Genomic DNA, 17,819 nt, shown 5'->3' with positions numbered 1-17,819 from the left:
CTGGGTACAGGTAAGGCTGCATTGCTTGGCACTGGTGAGGCTGAATTCCTGGAATCAGGTGAGGCTGCATTGCTGGGCACAGGTGATGCTGCATTCCTGGGCACAGGTGACGCTGCATTCCTGGGTACAGGTGACGCTGCATTCCTGGGCAGATGAGGCTGTTATCCTGGGCACAGGTGAGGCTGCATATCTGGGCACTAGTGAGCCTACATTACTGGGCACTAGTGAGCCTGCATTACTGGGCACTCGTGAGGCTGCATTGCTGGGCACGGGTCCTTTTTTCTTTTCTTTTGGTGGTATTTGATCACTTTTGCGTTTTTTATTTGTTGCACTATAAACAAAAAAAGACTGACAATTTTGAAAAAAAATCGAATTTTTTACTTTATGCTATGAAACATTCCAAATAAAAAAAAAAATGGACAAAATGCACAAAAAGTTAATGGCCCGGATTCACATACATCGGCGCATATTTAGGCGGGCCTAGCGTATCTAATATACGCTACGCCGACGCAGTGCACAGAGGCAAGCACTGGATTCACAAAGCACCCGCTCCCACTCGCTCTTAAAGATACGCTGGGTTTCCTCGGCATAAGCCAGCATAGGTGGAAGTGGGCGTGAGCCATGCTAATGAGGCGTGATCCCATGCAAATGATGGGCTGAGCGCCAGAAAGATACGAATCGCCAACCCAGTGCGCATCCCAGTGCGCATGCTCAGAATCACGTCGAAACAACTGCCTAAGATATGTCGAATTACTGCCTACAACGTGAACGTAACCTACGCCTAGTCATATTCACGTACAACATAAACGACAAAACATACGACGGCTGTGTTCCCTGGTCCATACCTTTGCATGAGTTGCGCCTCCTATATGGGGAATAACTTTACGCCGCAAACCGCGTATATTATGCGCCGGGCGCAACTAAGTTTCTGAATCGGCGTATCTCCCTCATTTGCATATGTGCATAGAAAATCAATGGGAGTGGCAAATGCACCCAGCGTAAATATGCGCCCACGATACGATGGCGTAGGCAAGTTACGTCGGTCGTAGGAAGCCTATTTTTAGGCGTATCTCAGATTGTGGGCACGGCGCACAGATACAACAGCGCATAGTTACACTTACGCAGCGTATCTCGAGATACATCGGCGTAAGTGCTTTGTGAATCCTGGCTATAGTGTCTACAAAATAGGGGGTATATTCATGGATTTTTTTTTGTTTATTATTAATGATGGTGATCAGTGATTTTTAGCGGGACTGCAATATTACGGCGGACAAATCGGACACTTTTGACACTTTTTGCAGACCAGTGACACTAATACAGTGATCAGTGCTAACAAAAAAAATGCACTGTCACTGCACTAATGAAACTGACAGGTAAGGGGTTAACATCAGGGGCAATCAAAGGGTTAAGCATGCTCCTAGGGAGTGCTTTCTAACTGTGTGGGGGAGGTGCTTTGACTGGGGGAAGACAGAGAATTGTGTTCATGCTTCGCAGAAACACAAGAGCTCCATCTTCCCCTCACAGAATGGCAGCCTGCCTTGTTTCCATAGGCAGACCGCCGTTCTGCCTCTCCTGAGAAAGATCGGCAGGTCCTGGCAGACATCGGGGCTTGGCACCCAATGCACTTCTCCATCTATCTAGACTCAGTCTCGGCCTATCAGCCGGTAACCCGAACCAAAACTACCTGAAGGAGATCCAGGTGTTGAATCTGTTAAGGAGGATTCCGGACCACTATTGTCTCCATTGTGTTCAACCATTGGGAGGGTCTGTGGCAGAGACTTAACCCCACGTTCGAGTGACATTCTGGCTGCCAGGCTGGTGAGAGAGGCCTGTCCAGGTGCGCTACATTCACTCCGGCTGGAGTGGTGAGACAGAATTATTCATTGGAAGCAGGATGGTTTCCCATTTACATACACCTGGTCTGCTATTCTTAATTTCTACTATCTCTTCACCAAGTTCTACTGTTGGACTGGCCATTGGGACTACAGGGAGGTTCCCGGTGGGCCGATGGCTCCTCTGTCTCTCCCTCCGCGCAGCGCTCACCTGGGGGGAACAAAGAAGCAGGGGGGGCGACAGAGGAGCAAGGGGGAGGGGACAGACAGCTGACTCAACAGCTATGGCCTGGGAGTTTCTCACTTCTGCCTAATCTTGTCCCATAAGGGGGGGCACCTAACTGATTCTTTGCCCCGGGTGAAATAATGTCTAGCTTCCCCACTGGTACTGCCTAGAAGAGTACCAGTAACAGCCGTTCTACTCTAATAAAGTAGAACGGCTAGTGAAGGGGGAGAGGGGGTGTGGCTGGGGGGGGGTGCAGGAGTTGTCCGGCCGCCATGGGAGAGACCTGTCAAAGTGGGCCAGTCTGGATGAAGTCCAGGGCCAAATTTCTGTCCCAGTCCAGGCCTGCCCGGCTGGGTAATAAAAGCACAGAAAAGACGCCTGTTGTGTGGACATTCCGTTTAATACACTCTCTTCAAGTACCCTAGATGGCGGAGAAAACATGAGGTAACATGCCACCCAAAACAAACCAGCAGCTCCTTCGGGGGTAGTGCTACATAATGTATGTAAATAAAAACTTTTTTTTTAGGTTTTGAATAGAGTGGGGTAGATTTAGACCCTCTGCCAAGTTATTATTATGGTCTGGTATTATTTGGTATTATTGCCCTAACACTGAACAGAGGCACTGCTGGGAAAATGAGTGTTCCGCCAATCGTGGAACAGTCTGAGGAGGAGGCACGGCTTTTGAATTATGGATGCCTGCAGCCTGGAAGCCAAAATCTGAAAAGAAAGTAAGGTAGGGAGATCGTCTTGGCCGGCACAGTTGAGGCATGTGGTAGCACAGTGGAGGCATGTGGTGTCACAGTGGAGGCATGTGGTGGCACAGTGGAGGCATGTAATGGCACAGTGGAGGCATGTAATGGCACAGTGGAGGCATGTAATGTAATGGCACAGTGGAGGCATGTAATGGCACAGTGGAGGCATGTAATGGCACAGTGGAGGCATGTAATGTAATGGCACAGTGGAGGCATGTAATGGCACAGTGGAGGCATGTAATGTAATGGCACAGTGGAGGCATGTAATGGCACAGTGGAGGCATGTAATGTAATGGCACAGTGAGGCATGTAATGTAATGGCACAGTGAGATCTGAAGAAAGCCTGTTTCTGTCAGCGGTTGTTCCTGTCAGCGGTTGTTCTGGCTACCCCTCAGCTTCCAGAAAGACTAGTAGGAAGGGGGTCGTCTTATACGGCGAGTATATCCCAAAACCAAAATTTTTCCTGGAAAAATTGGGGGTCGTCTTATACGCCGGCAAATATGGTAACTCTCTGACCCCCTCTAAATTTACACTAGCACCTTTTCTGAACCAGGCGCTACAATTATAATACAGTCATTACAAGTCACTATCGTAATGTATCCTTCTTTAAGAATTTGCCGCCATCAGAACAAGATGACTTCTTTTTATTAGCAATGTGCTTTGATAAATAACCTCTTATGCATGGGAAAAAAAGCTGATGTCCTAAAAGTTTTTGCATTTCCTGATGAATTTGATGGGTGGAGTGGATATCAGACAACAAGCAAATTGATTTAGGAAGAGTGTTTTTTTTTTCTGCACAGCCAGGCAGGAGCTATTATGTGTATTTTTAGCCTTGCACGGTAATGGTTATTCGCTGCAGCAACAGGATACGCTCTGCCTTCCTCCCACTCTAGGTGGATTTGAAGTTTTCCCAGACTAGTGGACAAAAAACCTTGGGCTAGATTCAGGTACCTGTTATGGCAGCGTATCTCCAGATAATCCGTAATTTCAAATCTGCGCCGGCGTATCGTTACGCCGATTCTCAAAGGCAGATACGCTCAAAAAATAGGCTTCCTCCGCCGACGTAACTTGAATACGGCGGCGTATAATTGTGTGCAATTCTACGCTGGCCGCTAGGGGCGCTTCCGTTGTTTTCAGCGTAGAATATGCAAATTACCTAGATACGCCGATTCACAAACATACGTACGGCCGGCGCAATTTGTTTACGTTAGGCTTTTTCTGGGTAATAGGGCTGGACGTAATTTACGTTCACGTCGAAACCAATACGTCGTTGCGGCGTACTTGGGAGCAATGCACACTGGGATATGTACACGGACGGCGCATGCGCCGTCCGTACAAAACGTAAATCACGTCAGGTCATCATAGATTTACATAAAACACGCCCCCCCTTCCACATTTGAATTACGCGCGCTTACGCCGGCCCCATTTACGCTATGCCGCCGCAACTTACGGAGCAAGTGCTTTGTGAATACTGCACTTGCTCCTGTAAGTTACGGCGGCGTAGCGTAAATACGATACGCTGCGCCGCCGTGGGAACAAGCGCAGGTACCTGAATCTAGCCGCTTGACATTCACTGGATGGTGGAAACATCATGGACACGGCACCCTAAACACAAGGTGAGCCTCACTACTTCACCGGAATAAAATTCAGGTAAGATCTGATAACACTCCGACAGACACAAATAAACTAACACACAGCGCAAAGACGCATTCTACATTTGGGGCTCTTTTTTCTTACTTTATTGAAATGTCACAAAGGTGTTGATTTACTAAAACTGGAGAGTGCAAAATATGGTGCAGCTCTGCATAGACACCAATCAGCTTCCAGCTTTTATTGGCAGAGCTTAAATGGTCAATAAAGGATTTTTTTTTTCTTTAAAATAACAAACATGTTCACTGTGCAGTTCGTTTTGCACAGAGTGTCCCCGATCCTCGTCTTCTGGGGGCCCTCGGCAGCTGTCTCTGGTCCTCCCCGCAATAACTCATCACATTCATGCAAGAGCGCTCACATGGTGATGAGTCCTTGCGAACGCTCTCCTGTGATACAGCGAGCGGCCATAGCCGCTCGCTGTATCACTCGGCCCGCCGCGTCACTGGATGTGATTGACAGCAGCGCCAGCCAATGGCTGCGCTGCTCTCAATCCATCTGCTCTAGCCAATCAGCGGCCAGGCTGAGCAGCAAAGAGGATCTCGGGACTGAGCGCGGGACTTTCAAGGGGTCAGGTAAGTAAAACGGGGGCTTGGCCTCATCAGATGTTTTTTCACCTTAACCACTTAAGGACCGCCTAACGCCGATATACGTCAGCAGAATGGCACGGCTGGGCACAATCAAGGAAGGGTACGTCCCCTTTAAGGGCCCAGCCGTGGCCCAGCCATGACCTGTTTCGAAGCTTCGTGACCCCAGCCGAGGAACCCGTGGACCTGATCGCCGCCGGTGTCCCACGATCAGTCACAGGAGCTGAAGAACGGGGAGAGGTGTGTGTAAACGCCCCTTCCCCGTTCTTCACAGTGGCAGTGTCACTGATCGTCTGTTCCCTGAAAAAGGGAAAGAAGATCAATGACGTCACAAGTCCAGCACTGATCGCTATAAAAATGCCAATGGTACCAAAAATGTGTCAAAAGTGTCCGCCATAATGTCGCAGTACCGAAAAAAAAAATCGCTGATCGCCGCCATTACTAGTAATAAAAAAAATATTAATAAAAATGCCATAAAAATACCCCCTATTTTGTAAACGCTATAACTTTTGCGCAAACCAATCAATAAACGCTTATTGCAATTTTTTTTTACGAAAAATATGTAGAAGAATACATATTGTCCTAAACTGAGAAAAAAATATGTGTTTTTATATATTTTTGGGGGATATTTATTATAGCAAAAAGTTAAAAATATAATTTTTTTTCAAAATTGTCGCTCTATTTTTGTTTATAGCGCAAAAACTAAAAACCGCAGAGGTGATCAAATACCACCAAAAGAAAGCTCTATTTATGGGGAAAAAAGGACGCCAATTTTGTTTGGGAGCCACGTCGCACGACCGCGCAATTGTCAGTTAAAGCGACGCAGCGCCGAATCGCAAAAAGTGCTCTGGTCTTTGGGCAGCAATATGGTCCGGGGGTTAAGCGGTTAAACAAGATGTGGTTAGAAGGTGATTGGCTAACATGCACATCTGCACCAGATTCTGCACTCTCCAGTTTTAGTAAATTCCCCCTCAACTCTGACTTTTGCCACCATCTACCCCGTTGCCTCAACCAGTTGTCATGAATCAGATGTGACCAGAACTGCGTGGATAGCAACAGAGGAAAACCAAACGCTTGTTAAGTGAAAATAAAAACAGAAACAAACCAGCTAACAGACCGGGACCCACAAATAACAAACTCAGACAGGAATATACAATAAATGGGGAATACCGGAATCATAAACATTAGCCAGGCCAGGGTCATTCACAGGAGATCAGCAGATGGGGGCAAGGAACAGGACAGGAGAGGGAGAAGGTGGATGGGATCAGGCTGCAGGGCAGGGATGCAAGGTAACAGGAGGGACAGGATCAGAATCAGGATCAGATGCACAGGGTGACAGGATCAGAATCAGGATCAGATGCACAGGGTGACAGGATCAGAATCAGGATCAGATGCACAGGGTGACAGGATCAGGTACACAGGTTAAATGTTACAGGACTGGGTTCACTGGCAGCAGGTCACAAGGACGATACCAAGTATGTGAAAGCTTGCCGGGTATTTATACACAGCTGTAATCAGCTTCAGATGACGCCTGATCGTAGAGGATATTGTTGGCTCCATACTGCCAAGAGACACCAGCTGGTGGACACCGGTACTATGGCCCAAGAATCTAACAGTGCCACCAGTGGGTGAAACCTTTCATTACAGTTGCTAACTGTTAGAAGACACATGCTGGTGGACACCAGGGGCCAGATTCAGATAGATCAGCGGATCTTTAGATCCGCGTAATCTATCTGATTTAAGATCCGCTGCCGCAAGTTTTTGAGGCAAGTGGGTAATTCACAAAACACTTACCTCCAAACTTGCGGCGGCGGATCGTAAATCCCCCGGCGGAATTCAAATTCCGCGGCTAGGGGGAGTGTAGTATTTAAATCAGGCGCGTCCCCGCGCCGATTTAAATGCGCATGCGCCGTCCGCGAATTTTCCCGGCGTGCATTGCTCCCAATGATGTCGCTAGGACGTCATTGGTTTCGGCGTGAGCGTAGCTTGCGACGAGCGGTTTTGTGAATCGACGTACGCAAACGACGTTAAAAAAACAAAAATTCAACGCGGGAACGATGGCCATACTTAACATTGGCTGCGCCTCATAGAAGCAGGGGTAACTATGCGCCGGGAAAACCCTTACGTAAACGTCGTAAAAACACTGCGTCGGGCCCGCGTACGTTCGTGAATTGGCGTATTTTGCTGATTTACATATTCTCGCCGTAAATCAGCGAGAACGCCCCCAGCGGCCATTTTTAAATTGCAGTTAAGATCCGACGGTGTAACACAGTTACACCTGTCGGATCTTAGGCATATCTATGCGTAACTGATTCTATGGGCCAGATTCACGTAGCGCAGCGGATCTATAGATCCGCTCGTTCTACGTGAATTTAGATCCGCTCCCGCAAGTTTGGGAGGCAAGTGGCTAATTCACAAACAACTTACCTCCAAACTTGCGACGGCGGATCCTAACTTCCCCGGCGGAATTCTAATTCCGGGGGCTGGGGGAGTGTACTATTTAAATCAGGCGCGCTCCCGCGCCGATTTAAATACGCATGCGCCGTCCGGGGAATTTCCCGGCGTGCATTGCTCCCACTGACGTCAATAGGACGTCAGTGGTTGCGACGTGAGCGGGACTTGCGACGCGCGTGTTCGTGAATCGGCGTACGCAAACGACGTAGGAAATTTCAAATTCGACGCGGGAACGACGGCCATACTTAACAATACTTACCCCTGCTTTTAGCAGGGGTAAGTATACGACGGGTACCGCGCTACGGAAACGACGTAAAAACACAGCGTCGGGTCCGCGTACGTTCGTGAATTTCGCGTATCTCGCTGATTTACATATTATTCAGTGTAAATCAGCGGGAACGCCCCCGGCGCCATTTTTAAATCCAAAAAAAGATCCGACAGTGTAACACAGTGTGACACTGTCGGATCTCAGCCCTATCTATGCGTAACTGGTTCTATGAATCAGGTGCATAGATAGGACCAGTAAAAATCAGAGATACGATGGTGTATCTGAGATACTCCATCGTATCTCTTTGTGAATCTGGCCCTATGAATCAGTCGCATAGTTACGACCGGCCTAACTCAGAGATACGACGGTGTATCTCTATGTGAATCTGGCCCCAGTACTGCAATCCACAGGACCACCAGCGCCACCAATGGGTGAAACCTTTCCTGACAACAGTCCTGGTCAAGCACTCCACTTCTACTGGGCGCAGATTTCCAGGTCATGACAGCAACTAATATACAGTAGAAGTATCTGGTGTGATAGAAAAAGTGCAATATAATAGTAACTGTATTATGCAAATCTTATTGGTTCTTTGCACCATCCTCCTATATAAGCCAAAGGGCTACACTATGATAACAGAAATGCTGCCACCACTACTAATAACAATAACAGATTGAGTCAGATCTCAGCGTTCCATTCTACTTCTCTTGTTAAATCTTTCACCACCCTCGGATGTGTGCCTGGATCTGCCCCCGCAGAGATGAAGTCTTGTTGCCGTGGTTACCACAATGCTGCTCATCCCACCAACAAGGGCTATATTTTAAATAAATTGGTATACTTTGCATTGAACCCCGTGTTGTGAATCGTGCAATGCTGTGGACGTCGCTGAAAATTGCTGAAAAGCTAAGGGAGGTTTTCTGAAGACGCAAGTGTGTGGTGAATCAGTACTTGTCACTTGAAATAATAATTTTCAGCATTGGTTCTCTTATTGGCGTACCACACGCTGTCTTCTTTCTTCCCACTCTATATTTTACACTCAGGCACATGACATTGAAATCATTGCTAAGATTTCACCATGAAGCTAATTTTCTCCCTCCCTTCTCCTTCCATTCCGCACCCAATGCTGTACAATCATGGCCATTCACAAAGGTGTCCAACCTTTCTATTGTGTGCAACAGATTAATATGACTCTAGCTTGCTGGAATTGTTCAGATCTCATAAAAAAAGCATTGCTAGCGTAACCGTCAAGTGTGCGCATGCTCAGCAACAAATCAGTCTAGACCAGCCATTCTCCACCAGGGTTCCATGGACCCCTCGGATTCTTTCAGAGGTTACTGGGGATTCCTTAACTACTTCAATGCCAGGCACTTACACCCCCTTCCTGCCCAAGCCAATTTTCAGCTTTCAGCGCTGTCGCTGTTTAAATGACAATTGCGGGAGCTGCGGTGGCTCAACGCGATCGGCACTGCGCTGACAAGCCAAGACTACCTGAACCAACCACTTACCCATATCTATGTCCTAGTCTCCCCCCTTTCCATAAATAAAAACTCCACACATATTATCCTTGAATGGACGTAGGGGTCGGCCACAGCTTTATTTGTTAAAACATAAACAACATCTGTTTAACCTTAATACCATCTTATGGTAAATTACCAAGGGGGGGGGAAGCAACCAGCCAGCCGCCGGCCTAAACCGACGGGCATAAAAGCCTTCCCCCTTTTCCTTTATTATTATTACCGCCAGCTGTGACTTAACAATAAATATCTCACTTAGACACGATAACAAGGCCTGTAAAACCAAAGCCATAAAACGTAAACCGTACGGGATAACCACCGTCATAACACCACCGTAACATTTGTTACTCGCACATTTCCATATTTTTTTTTTTTTTTTTTTTAACAATATATATCCTTTTATTTCCTTTGTTTTTTTTTTTTTTTTAAACCACCTAAGCTGTTGGATAAAACGGGAAAAAACCAGGGGAGGGAGGGCGGGAATCTCACTTGCTGGGGGCTGCTGCAGGTAAGAGGAAGAAGGTGGGAGGGAAATCCCCCCTTAAAGCCTTGGTCACATGCTCCCCAAAACCCACCCCCTCGTTCTTGTTTAATTGGTCCTGTCTGCCTTGTAAAACCCACCCTCCCAGAGGGAGGGAGGGAGGAAGGGGGGGAACTAAAGGGGAGAGACATTTAACCCTTTCCTGGACTGTCCCATTACCTCAGGCAGTCCGTGGCACCTAGCCCTACTTGGGCCGGTGCCCACCAGACTACCTGAACCAACCACTTACCCATATCTATGTCCTAGTCTCCCCCCTTTCCATAAATAAAAACTCCACACATATTATCCTTGAATGGACGTAGGGGTCGGCCACAGCTTTATTTGTTAAAACATAAACAACATCTGTTTAACCTTAATACCATCTTATGGTAAATTACCAAGGGGGGGGGAAGCAACCAGCCAGCCGCCGGCCTAAACCGACGGGCATAAAAGCCTTCCCCCTTTTCCTTTATTATTATTACCGCCACAGGAGGAGCACAGCCCCTCAAACTGGGCTCCGACCCCCACCCAAAATATAAAGGGCCTGTTCTATGCCGTCCTGAAGACCAGACAAAAATATATCGAACCCGATATCGTTAAGATGGACTCCATCCTGACCCATGAGCCGCCTGTTGTCCCCTTCCAGCTGCCTGTGCCTCACCACTACCCCTGATCTGGCCCTGACGTACCGGGACATGCGTGCGTTAATTGTCCTACGAGCCCTCTCAATTGCTGCCGCATCCCTATCCTCCTGCCAGGTGACCCGAGGGATAATTTCAGACCAGACCAACATCATTTCTGAAAAAAGAAAAACCATCCGTTCCAAATCCATTCTCATCAGGGTAATGATTTCCGGAACCCGCAGGGAGCGGATGTCGTTCCCCCCCTGCATGGATAACAAACACCACCGGCGTCCGAGACACGCCGCCAATTTGAATTGCTTCCATCAGTATCCGCGACCAGGGGAGACCCCCAATACCTCTCCAATGAACCTGCACCGGAAACGGGACCTGCCGCCCGGCCGACAAATGGCCCTCTGCGCGGCCCGATGGATATAAGAATGGCCCAGAATGTGCACCACCGGCGCACCAGGACCTGAAAAAGGGGAAAAAACATTATAACAACAATTCCGGGCGAACATAGCCTGCATAGCACCCCGACTTCCACCTACCAATTCTTTGAATGTCACCCATCCCAATCCGGCCCTTGCCGCTTCCGTAGCCGCGCCAATTCTGAACGAATGTGTGCCAAAATCGCTCGCTGAAAACCCCGCAGCCACAAGGCAGCGTTTGAAAACCGCACTGAACTGGAGCCGCGTAAAGGGGGGGGGGGGGGGCCCCAGAAGCATGCACCAAAATTTTTTTTCCCAACAGGACTCACCTTCAGGAACTGCGTTACCATGGCAACTGGACAGAGCGTCCCCCCCACCGCCCCAAGGCGTAGCCAAGAACCTTTCCCAAGCTGGTCTGTTTTGGACTTTCTCCCCGGACTTGTACCACCCCGTTAGACAGTAGGACGTCATCCCTAAAAAGGCCCCGGGACCAGTAGCCGAGGACGCCACCAGTTCGCTTACCCGTAACGCTCCGAAAAAAGCCAAGCAAAACGCCGTAGAAAAAGGAGCCCCTCGTAAGGAGAGGAACATACCGTAAACGTTGCCCCGACAAGAGAATTCAGCAAGGCAAAGGAAATTGGACGCCTACCGTTCCTTTTCCCGTGCACCTTCCGCCAACCCTTTAAAGCTTGCAAGACACTGAAATGTTTTGTGCAATCCTGTCAACCGCGAAGCTTTAGGTGAAATTTTTTTTTTTTTTTTTTTATCCTTGAACCAACTCCCCCCATGCGGCGTTGAGCCACCGCAGCGGAACATCCAGAAAGCTCCAAACACAAGAGACAATCCACCGTACCTGAAAACGGACCCTCCCACAGGAAGCCACGTCCCTGTCACCCGCCACCCCCGACCAGGCATTCCATGCCTTACCATGATTGGACCAGGTAGCCGGAGTCACCGAAGCAGCAATGAGGGGCATCAAATTCCCGACACCAGGGTCCACAGGGATCTCGGGCAAGGCAGACCGTCAGTGATCCGCCCCCGGGCAAACATTCCGAAACTCCTGGAAACGAAAACGAGACAGTAAGTCAGCGATAACGTTATCTACACCGGGAACATGACGAGACCTGAACCAGATATTATATTCCAGACACCTGAGTACCAGGTGACGGAGCAGGGCCAAAACCGGCAGCGAAGAGGAAGACAGACCATTGATGCAATGCACTACACTGCTATTGTCGGTCCAGACGCAGACCTTCTTGTCCCTGAGCTGCTCCCCCCAAAGTTCAACCGCCACCACGATGGGAAAAAGCTCAAGGAGAGTCAGGCTGCGACATAAACCCTGCTCCTGCCACTCTAAAGGCCACGACTCTGCGCTCCAACTTGACCCGAGAATAGCGCCGTACCCAACCGAACCAGCCGCATCGGTGAAAAGAGACAATTCCTGATTGCCTACTTCGTCCGACAGGAAGCACGTGCACCCGTTGTATGTGCCCAAAAAACGCCGCCACACTGACAGGTCCGCTCTTAGTGAAGAAGTCGGTCGTATGCGATGCTCCGGCCTCTTGGCACCCCTGGTGGCCAGAGACAGCCGACGCGAAAAAACCCGACCCATTGGCATGATACGGCATGCAAAGACGAGGAGGCCCAACAGCGACTGCAATTGGCGCAGAGTAACTTTTTCAACCGTGCAAAACCCGTTAATCAAACCCAATAGCTTCTCGAGCTTGTCCGCCGGTAACCTAAAGACCATCTCGAGGGAATCGATTTCAATGCCCGTTTTTTCAGCGGAAAGCGGAACCCCAAACCGGCTCATCAAAGCACAGAAAGAGTCAAGTAGAAAACGACACTGAGAGGATTCGGCCGGGGCAACTATCAGGAAGTCATGCAGATAGTGAATGATGGATCTACAACCCGTTGCACATCGCACCACCCATTCCAAAAATGAACTGAACATTTCGAAGTAGTGGCACGATATGGAACAGCCCACAGGCAAACAAGTGTCATAATAGAAGAGGCCATCCACGCAGCAACCCAGAAGGTGGTAACAATCCGGGTGCACCGGCAGCAACCTGAAAGCAAATTCATTGTCAGTTTTAGCCATCAGGGCACCTATGCCAGCCCGTCGGACCAACAATACAGCCTTATCAAAGGAGACATAGGAAACAGACGCCTCCTCTTTAGAGATGCCGTCGTTAACCGATGAACCCCTGGGATAAGATAAATGGTGGATTAACCGAAACTTACCGCTCTCCTTCTTGGGTACCACTCCCAAGGGAGAAACCCTCAGATTAGGAAACGGCGGGGATAAAAATGGACCCTCAATGCGACCCAAATTGACCTCCTTACTAACCTTGTCCCGCAGAGCATCCGGGTAAAGAGTAGCCGATATCAAATTGCCAGACAGTTGGTGTGAATCTGAGGGAATGAAGGGGATAAGAAAACCATACAAAAAACCGATGCGCAACAATTCTGCCTCTGATCTATTGGGGTAACGGTCTAGCCAGGGGAGCATCTCTTCCACGCTCACCGGCGTCTTTCCCTTCAACAGGCCCTGCAACCCTTTGCGCCGGTTTTGCTCCGCGGGGGCAGCGAACTGCTCCGTGGGCACCACCGCAAGAGGAACACTCGTGCTTAAACTTGCACAAGCCGTAGAACTTGCAATGACCCTCGTTAAAGAGCCAGCACGTTCCGGGTCTCTTTGTGGCCGCTGCGCCCTGCTGGTTTGCTGAGGAGGCAGCGGCCCCGCCAAGAAAGGGAGTCTGTCTCTGCGCCATCATAAGCCGCAGCCAGACATCCGTCGCTTTGCAGCCCCATCCCACCTCGGGTTGTAACGCCAAGCGCCTTCTGAACTCTTCGTCATATTTCCACCAGGCGCTGCCGCCATGTGACTTGTAGGCATTGTATACTGAGTCCAAATACACGAAGAGCTCCGAACAGCGTCCGGGGTGTTTTTCCCCCATAATACCCCCCAGCACAGCGAAAGCCTGCAGCCAGTTACCTATCGTCCTGGCCACCCGGGGTCTACGCTCGAATGACTTGTCAGTATATGGCTTGCGCTCCCTATCAATGGTGTGCTGATCAGCTGAAACCAAAGACCATATATCTATGTACTTATTCTCCCATATCTTTTGTTTGATGTCTTCACTACCGTGCGCCCCTAGCGGGCTAATCCCACAGAAAAAGGCCTCCTTGTGCACACCGGCCCTTGGCGGAGACGGGGGCCGTTTACCCGAAGGAGGAGAAACCACCCCCTGGGAGCCGGGCTCCAGCTGCGTCAATAAAGCCCTTAAAGCCGGTACCAAAGCATGCGCCCCACCCCCGGCCCCCCAGATCCCTGCGAAGTCAAACTCACCGTTAACTGCCGAAGATGGAGGAGGAGGAGGGACCACTGGAGGTATGGCAGCTGACACCACTGAAGAATCGGATGCGGGAACGGGCGGAAGGAAAGCCGGAACTGAAGAGGGAGCCACCAAAACCGTCGTGGCCACGGGAGCCACAGAGGATGCTGGCACGCCGGACGGCTGGTCCGCGTGAGAAGGCCGCCTGGAGCGCCTCGATGAACCCTGTCTAGACCTAAGCCTGCCCTCGCGGTCCCTCGATCGGCTCCTGGAGGAACCACCAGATGAGGATGGTGACCCCCACCGGGAGGATCTGGATCTCCGGCAGTACCTGCTGTGACGCCTGGGGGATCTGTGGCGACGGCTTCTGCTGTACCGGCCGTGCCGCCCAGAGCTGCGCGACAAGGATCTGGAGTGTGACCGCATCTCCCGTCTACGGGACCGATCGCTCCTGTGACCCGCGGAACGGGGGGGGGGGGGATGGGGGGGTGTTCAGCCGAGGAGAGGGAGGCACTGTCCGGATCTGGGCCTGCAGCTGAAGGTGCCTGAGGGGGGGTTGTGAGCACATGGCCAGGATGGGACAGCACATCCACTGCTAAATCAGTGGAGGGAAGAGCTGCAGTGGAGGGGACAACTGCAGCAGCAGGGGTGGAGGGGGGGGGGGGGTCAGCAACTAAGCCAGCCTCCTCGCTACTCGAGGAGCTGGAACCACTCACCACAGCATTGCCCATGATGGAAAACAGGGAGGGGGACAGGCACACACTTTGTGCAGGCACCCGAGGATCAGAAGAGGAAGGGGGCGGGGCTACGGCGCCGCCGCGCGCAGGCCACGCCCCCTCGGGCGGAGGCCACGCCCCCTCCACCCGTTTTTCCCAAATCAGGTACAGCGGTGCCTCTGCGCCGCTGTAAAGCCTTGGGGGGACTGGGACTCAGCCTCACAGGCGGTCGGGTGGCCCTGCGAGGAGCCCGCCGACCCCTTACCTGATCATCCGCAGTCGGGCACGGCGAGGGGGACGGTCCAGGCATCCCCAGGTCGGCGGTGATGCGAGCCAGGAAGCCTCCATCGGACCGCACCCGCTCCCGGATCAAACCCAGCAGATCTTCAGCCATGACACAGCCAAGGAAGGTAATCTCACTTGCTGGGGGCTGCTGCAGGTAAGAGGAAGAAGGTGGGAGGGAAATCCCCCCTTAAAGCCTTGGTCACATGCTCCCCAAAACCCACCCCCTCGTTCTTGTTTAATTGGTCCTGTCTGCCTTGTAAAACCCACCCTCCCAGAGGGAGGGAGGGAGGAAGGGGGGGAACTAAAGGGGAGAGACATTTAACCCTTTCCTGGACTGTCCCATTACCTCAGGCAGTCCGTGGCACCTAGCCCTACTTGGGCCGGTGCCCACCATCACCTCTGCAGCTAGGGGTTCGAGTCCTGGTCTCGGCTACATGTGAATTGAGTTTGGTGGTCTCAGCCCGGCTCCCGGTAGGTGTGCTATGCGAGGTAAGCCTGCGCTTAGTACGCCCACCCCCCTCCCACAAAAACCACCACACTTACACGCACTCGAAATTGGGTTAACATGCACGCCCTTTGACCACGCAGTCTCTAAAAAGAGAGGCGAAGGACTAACGGGGGTGGTTGAGCGGGCTAATCCTCTCACTCCCTTATAGGGAGTCCCTCTGCCCCGTGTGGGAGGACCCCCTCACGCACCTGCCATTGCCACCCGGGGCATGGAGAAAGGTGGCAGATTGCCTCTGGCCTGCCTACTCCCAACTCCTGAAGTCCAGCTCCTCTCTCGAGTACTTTAAAAAAAAAAAAAAATTACAATTGCGCGGTCAAGCTACGCTGTACCCAAACAGATTTTTTTTCATTTTGTAGACACAAATAGAGCTTTCTTTTGGTGGTATTTGATCACCTCTGCTGTTTTTATTTTTTGCTAAACAGATAAAAAAAAGACCAAAAATGTTGATTTTTTTTGTAAATAAGTACATTTTCTCCTTCACTGATGGGCACTGATAAGGCGGCACTGATAAGGTGGCACCATTAAGGTGGCATTGATGGGTACTGATATGCGGCATTGATGGGTGGCACTGATATACAGCACTGATAGGCAGCACTGATGGGCACTCATGGGTGGCATTGGTGGACACTGATGGGCACTGAAGAAGGCTGCACTGATAGGTACTTCTGAGTTGCACTGATAGGCGGCACTTCTGGGCACTGATAAGCAGCACTGCAGGCTGCACTGATAGGTACTTATGAGTGGCACTGATAGGCGGCACTGCTGGGCACTGATAAGCGACACTGCTGGGCACTGATACGTGGCACTGATGGGCACTGATAAGCGGCACTGATGGCACTGGAAGGCATTAGGGATGGGCACTGATTGGCAGCTGCCTGGTCACTGATTGGCATTTCCCTGGTGATCCTGGGTGGGCATCCGAGGGGGGCTGTGCTGATAAACAATCAGCACAGACCCCCCTGTCAGGAGAGCAGCCGATCGGCTCTCCTCCACTCGCATCTATCAGGCGATTGAGGAAAAGCCGATCAACGGATAATCCTGTTTACATTGTGATTCGACACGGCCGATCACATGGTAAAGAGCCTCCGTCAGAGGCTCTTTACCGAGATCAGTGTAGCGATGTGTCAGACTGGCACACCACAGCATTGAAAGACCACGCAATTGTCCATTAACATAATGCAGTGCCCTATCGCAAAAAAAGGCCAAGTCATGAAGGGTGGGGGGGGGGGGATAAAGCTTCCGGAGCTTAAGTGGTTAATATAGGCTTACCTATAGGTAGAAGTCAACCATGGGACTTTACGCCGACTCAATGACTGAAACGGAGAACTTGCTCTTCAGCGATCTTTCACTGTGAAATACATTTCTAAATAACTCCACTTATCCCCGCATGCCACCTACAAACAACAACACATTAAACTTCCACCTGAAGAAGCATAACAAACACAGCATTACATTATCAGAAAACAACATCTAATAATCATTATGATACAAAAAGAAGCCTGTTTACTGGTATGAAGAATACTCACTTCTAAGAACTATTCCTGGGAAAAAATATCCCAGCATGCACAAGGGTCATTTTCAATTTTGCATGCAGAATATTCCCATCACACGTAAGAAGAGGAGAGAAAACCGCTGCGATTTCAAATCCCCTGACTGGTAAAGTGGCGAAACGATGTGTCAGAACGGACGACTGTCGCTCTCCAGGCTAGCGGGACCGAGTGCCATGGGGACAGAGTCCAGTGTAAGTTCACCTACAAACGATGCAATATTTTTATGGAATTTTTATTTTATTACATTTTTTACTAGTAAAGGCGGCGATCAGCAATTTTTAGCGGGACTGTGACATTGCGGCGGACAAATCAGACACCTAACTGACACTTTTTACACTTTATGGGGACCAGTGACACAAATACAGCGATCAATACAAAAAAATGCACTGTAGTAATGACAGTGGCAGGGAAGCGGGTTAACATCAGGGGCGATTAAGGGGTTAAGTGTGTCCCTAGGGGGTGCTTACTAACTGTGGGGGGGTTGCAATGATTGGGGGAAGACAGAGATCCACAAGATCTCCATCTTGTTCCCTTGCAGAATGGCGATCTGCCTTGTTTACAGAGGCAGATCACC

The 17,819-nt window shown here is 50.3% G+C and overlaps 1 long non-coding RNA gene across 1 annotated transcript in view; it reads right to left on the bottom strand.

Moving 5' to 3' along the window:
• LOC120938010 overlaps positions 1–17,139 on the bottom strand; it is a 113,652-nt gene extending 96,513 nt beyond the window's left edge. The window contains exon 1 of the long non-coding RNA XR_005748773.1: positions 16,965–17,139. This is a non-coding gene — a long non-coding RNA (uncharacterized LOC120938010). The remainder of the gene's footprint in view (positions 1–16,964) is intronic.
• Positions 17,140–17,819: the final 680 nt, after the last annotated feature.

The sequence above is a fragment of the Rana temporaria genome, chromosome 4, assembly GCF_905171775.1.
Source record: "Rana temporaria chromosome 4, aRanTem1.1, whole genome shotgun sequence".
Lineage (NCBI taxonomy): Eukaryota > Metazoa > Chordata > Amphibia > Anura > Ranidae > Rana > Rana temporaria.
This window is presented reverse-complemented; position numbering and strand designations above follow the sequence as displayed.